Source organism: Hyperoodon ampullatus (genome assembly GCF_949752795.1).
Source record: "Hyperoodon ampullatus genome assembly, chromosome: 7".
Classification (NCBI taxonomy): Eukaryota; Metazoa; Chordata; class Mammalia; order Artiodactyla; family Ziphiidae; genus Hyperoodon; species Hyperoodon ampullatus.
Window position 1 is genome coordinate 103,794,357 of NC_136920.1, and position 5,712 is coordinate 103,800,068.

General features: G+C 40.5%; 1 pseudogene across 1 annotated transcript; it reads right to left on the reverse strand.

Moving 5' to 3' along the window:
• Positions 1-3,820: 3,820 nt before the first annotated feature.
• Positions 3,821-5,510, reverse strand: LOC307055676 (putative elongation factor 1-alpha-like 3; annotated as a pseudogene). The gene is made up of 2 exons: positions 4,528-5,510; positions 3,821-4,165 (listed from the first exon to the last, which is right to left on the reverse strand). The product of its transcript is annotated as a putative elongation factor 1-alpha-like 3 (transcript).
• Between the last annotated feature and the right edge of the window lie 202 nt (positions 5,511-5,712).

Here is a 5,712-nt window from a genome sequence, read left to right on the forward strand (position 1 = left end):
TTGAAATAAACCCCAAACTTAAGTGATCAGATTTCTTAAAATAAAAAGGAGGAGCTTAGAAACTTCCACTAGAATGTTTGTGATCTTACTGTCCTGCCTTCAACACCCTGCTTTATAGGTGGTGATGAGTAGCTGGGCCACAGGTCCCCATAGGCGAGTCTGACTTTGGCTGGAGGACTTGTTAGGGTTTTCCAAATATTCTCACTCACCACAGCCTCTGTACGACTCCAGATGTCTACAACGGTCCTCTATCTAGTATTCTCCACCTTTGACAGACCACATGTTCTAACCAGGCCTTCTGAAAATTGGGCCCCTGGAGCCATACCAGCTTCCCCCATTTGCTATTACTTCCCTTCACTTTGCTCTCAGTTTCCTCTAGCAGATGTCAACACATAGGTGTACAACCCTTTATCTGCAACCCTTGGGTCCACATGGGTACTGGAATTCAGCATGTCTTAGACTTTGGAAAGGTAGATTCTGCATTCCACATCTTACATACTTCCCTTAGTGTGGCTGGAGGAGCACCCTGTAATCAAGCACTTGCATGTTTCTTCAGGAAACACAGGACTACTCCTATGAATTGGGATGAGTAATGACTACAAACAGTCTCATGTCTATTCAGTTCAAGTTTTGCCACCAAATGATATTGCTAGAACTTTATGAATAAAAAAACTTTAGGAATGGAGGACCTGTGGTAGCTGCATTATTTAAAACTTGTTTTGCAAGATTGCCTTTTCACTGACTTTACTGGTTTTTCTCCTTGCTTATAACAGAAACATTGTAACATGAAGTTAAACAGATTTCCATTGTCAGTTGCTTTGAGTGTTAATACTTTCCATTTGGTCAGCAATGGAAACCTCAGATAAGCCCAGATTTTTTTGTTGGGGGAGAATAAAACTAAAATAGATTAAACAAACAGACCTTTAGAAGCTGTTACCATTGAACCCTTGTGACTCAAGCTCAGAAAATGAAATAGCTGACTTAAACCTTAGGTGGGCCATTTCACCCATGGTCATCTTAGTAACTCTCGTCAGCCTTCAGATGTCTTTCCCCGCTCTAATTTTACGTTATTTAGTCTTCATAGTTGAATTAGCTGAATTTCTGTTATATTGGCCTTCCTCATATCTGTCAGGACTTGGGGCTGGGGGTGTCAGGGCAGGGGGAGGTGGGCATGTTGTGGAGACTGAACTGTTAAATATCATGTGACCTCGTTGTTTTCACAGGCTGGTAAAGCCCAAGAGAACTCTGAGTTATGTGTATCTATTTCCCTATTAGATTAGCTACTCTTTTTTTTTTGTTTTTTTTTTTTTGCGATACATGGGCCTCTCACTGTTGCGGCTTCTCCCGTTGCGGAACACAGGGTCCGGATGCGCAGGCTCAGTGGCATGGCTCACGGGCCCAGCCACTCCGCGGCATGTGGGATCCTCCCGGACCGGGGCACGAACCTGTGTCCCCTGCATCGGCAGACAGACTCTCAACCACTGCGCCACCAGGGAAGTCCCTAGCTACTCTTTAAGAGCAGATTTTCTTCCCTGTGTGCCCCTTAGATCATGTGGTACAGTTCATGGGTGGTTTAAAAAATTCTATTGTTTTCTTAATAGTTGAGAGTACAATTTCTTTTGGGAATAAGTGGTCTTAAAAGGAGAAAATACCTTGGAGCATTTGAGTATGAAAAAATAGGCCCACCATAGGATTCAGAGTGTGGGGCAGAACAAATGGAGGGTAGAATTACTTTGCGTTAAAAAAAAATTAATGGTGGTAGGAGGGGACAGATAGGAGAGAGAATGGCTGAGCAACGTGGAAAATCAGCCAAAAGACTCTCTAGAACAGAATGACTATTAGTTCCAGTTGTGATGAGTCTGCAGTGCAAACCCCATCTATTTCTTAATTTCTCTGTACTTTTTGTAACATCTGCTACACAAAGGCTTTGTGTGCATAATTTTGTTTGTGTGTGTGTGTATGTAAAACTAAGAAAGGTAGCTGAAAAACCATGCAGTAACGAGCAAGTTGCAAGATACCAAGTGGAGAACAAGACGTCAGCTGAAGCAGGAGACAGTTATGAGAACATAAGTCCCCCAGGAATGCACAGAAATCTTGGACAGGGATTTGGACTTTCAACATGAGGTATGCTGGAGACCAGTCTTGTCTAGATTTTAAGAGTCAATTTGACCCTGGATGTCATCTAAATTAAGTAATAAATGCTCTACAAAGGTTACAAATGACATTATAAAATGATGAACACTGGACTTAGTAGAATGTTACAATTATCTGTAAAATGCAAAGAGTACTGGAGAAGAAATTAGAAGTCCTGGGTTTGAATTCTTTTTTTTTTTCTTCAACTCCCAGCATCTTTATTTTTCCTAGAATCTAGATACAATGAACTCTAGCAGGGCAGTTATTACTATTTAAGCCTTACACTTTAGATTCTTTAAACTACTTCAAAACTTTTAAATCTGAGAATGCACTTTCCAATAACCGCAAAACTAAAATTTGAGATTATACCAAAAAATTTACTCAATGTTGATGTGACTACACAAAATTTTGTGTGCAACACATGGACTTTAATATTGCAGAATTTGGCCTTTTTTTTTAAAATTGAAGTATAGTTGATTTACAATGTTGCAATTGTTTCAGGTGTACAGCAAAGTGATTCAGTTATATATGCATACATATATCTATTCTTTTTCAGATTCTTTTCCATTATAGGTTATCATAAGATATCGAATACAGTTTCCTGTCCTATACAGTAAATCCTTGTTGTTTATCTATTTTGTCTATTGTAGTGTGTACGTGTTCATTCCAAACCCCTAATTTATCCCTCCCCTTCCCCCTTCCCCTTCGGTAACCATAACTTTTTTTCTATGTGTGTGAGTCTATTTTTGTTTTGTAAATAAGTTCATTTGTATCATTTTTTTAAGATTCCACATATAAGTGATATCATATGATATTGGTCTTTGTCAGACTGACTTCACTTATGATGATAACTTCTAGGTCCAGCCATGTTGCTGCAAATGTTAATATTTCATTCTTTTTAATGGCTGAGTAATATTCCATTGTATATATATATACCGCATCTTCTTTATCCATTCATCTGTCAATGGGCATTTAGGTTCCTTCCATGTCTTGGCTATTGTAAATAATGCTGCTGTGAGCATTGGGGTGCATGTATCTTTTCAAATTAGAATTTTCATCTTTTCTGGTTATATGAATTTGGACTTCTTACAAGAGCTTAGCTATAAACAAAAATACTTTTTCTTGTCTGTCCTAACCTATGAAGGGTTGCAACAAACAGACTCCCTCCCACAGCTTTTCACTGTGTCCCTAAAAATCATAGATGATTCTTCCTCTTAGGCAAGGGGGAAAAAACCCAAAATTCCCACCCAGAAAAAAAATGTTAAACCAGAATTATCAATTTTTGGTTTCAGCAGATAAAACACCAAAAAAAGATTATAGGAAATTCTTACTTAAATCTTTTACCTAAGTAGTACTATAGGAATTTACAGTCTTGACCAAAAGAGGACACAGGTTTCTCATTAAACTTTATTTTAATGGGTCTCAAAATTCTGTGACAGATTTTTGGTCAAATTGTTTCTATTAAAAACTACTGATTTTAAAAACTAATAACTTAAAACTGCCATACGCACACAAAAACAAGTGGTCCACAACACATTTTCCTTTTTTTCTGAAAGTTTTACGATGCATTATCATTAACCAGTCTTTTACTCTTAAACTTAAATGGCCAACAGAAACAAACAGTCCTGAGAATGTTCTTCAACAACTGATTAAAACTGGGGTGTCAGGTATTAAGGATATTATTCACTTAGCCTTCTGAACTTTCTGGGTCATCCACTGGTTTGATGACACCCAAGACACGTCTGTTTCATGTAACAAACTGCAAAATGACCCTGAGGAGGATTGTCAGAAAAGCTCTCAAAATACATGGGCTATCCAGCAACCATATGAACCATGCCAGCATAACCAGCTTTACAGAATTGGGAGCCATCTTCCAGATTCTTCCCAGAATAGCAGTCAACTTTCCTCTTCAGCCCAGCAAACTTGCAAGCAACAAGAGCTATTTGACAATCCTGCACAAGTGAATAGCCAGGACTGATTTGGCCTGGATGGTACAGGATAATCACCTGAGCTGTGAAGCCAGCTCCTTCCACTGGTAGGTCATTTATTTATTTATTTATTTATTTATTTATTTTTGGCTGCGCTGGGTCTTGGTCATTGTGTGCAGGCTTTCTCTAGATGCGGAGAGTGGGGGTTACTCTTCGTTGTGGTGCACGGGCTTATTGCGGTGGCTTCTCTTGTTGTGGAGCATGGGTTCTAGGCACATGGGCTTCAGGAGTTGTGTCATGTGGGCTCAGTAGTTGTGGCTCATGGGCTCTAGAGAGCAGGCTCAGTAGTTGTGGCACACGGGCTTAGTTGCTCTGTGGCATGTGGGATCTTCCAGGACCAGGGATTGAACCCGTGTCCCCTGCATTGGCAGGCAGATTCTTAACCACTGTGCCACCAGGGAAGTCCCTGGTGGGTCATTTTTGCTGTCACCAGCGACAGTGCCACAACAAATGTCTCTGACAGACATGTTCTTGACATAGAGGCCCACCTTTTCCCAAGACAGAGCTTCACTCAAAGCTTTAGGATGCATTTCAACAGACTTGACTTCAGTTGTAATGGTGACTAGAGCAAAGGTGACCATTATGCTGGGTTTGAGAACACCAGTCTCCACAGGGGCAGTGCCAATATCGCCAATTTTGTAGACACCCTGGAGGAGCAGACACAAGGGTTTGTCAGTTGGAAAACTTGGTGGCAGGATGCAATCCAGAGCTTCAAGCATCATGGTTTCACTGGCATTGATTGCCATCTTTATGAGTGACTTTCCATCCTTTGAGTCAAAGCATGTTTGTACTTGGCTGCAGCATGTTGTCACCATTCCAACCAGAAACTGGCACAAATGCCACTGTGTTGGGGTTGTAGCCAATTTTCTTAATGTAGGTGCTGACTTTCTTAATGATTTCCTTGTATTTCTTCTGGCTGCCGGGTGGCTCAGTGGAACCCATTTTAACGCCAACAATTAGTTGTCTTACCCACAGTCTGTAAGCCAGAAGTGAATGCTCACAGGTCTGCCCATTCTTGGAGATCCCTGCTTCAACTTCACCAACGCCAGCAGCAGCAGTCAGCGCAGCACAGTCAGCCTAGGGTGTGCCTATAGGCATGTTTTGGGTAGTCTCTGTGTCCTGGGGCATCAATGATACTACTTGCTGGTCTTGAATTTCTACAGGGGAATATCAGTGGTGATACCAAGCCTATGTTCAGCTTTCAGTTTGCCCAATACCCAGGCATACTTGAAGGAGTCCTTTCTCATATCAGCAGCCTCATTCTCAAATTTTTTCTTTGGTTCTTTTGTTGATCCCACATTTGTAGACCAGATGGCCAGTGGTGGTATACTTGCTCTAATCTATGTGGCTGGTGACAACAATATTGATATGAATCATTTTCTTTCCCATTTTGGCTTAGATTTAGTTGTGATACTTGTGATCTGTTTGTAAATCTGTTGTGAAAAATTAGGTTTGAATTGTGTGGCATTAAGTAATGATGTGACTTTGGGAAGATGCTTAATTACTCTGAGCTACAGTTTTCTTACTTGTCAAAGGATAGAAGAAATTAATTATTGGTTCTCTTATCTGTAAAATGGCCCCAATGGTAACT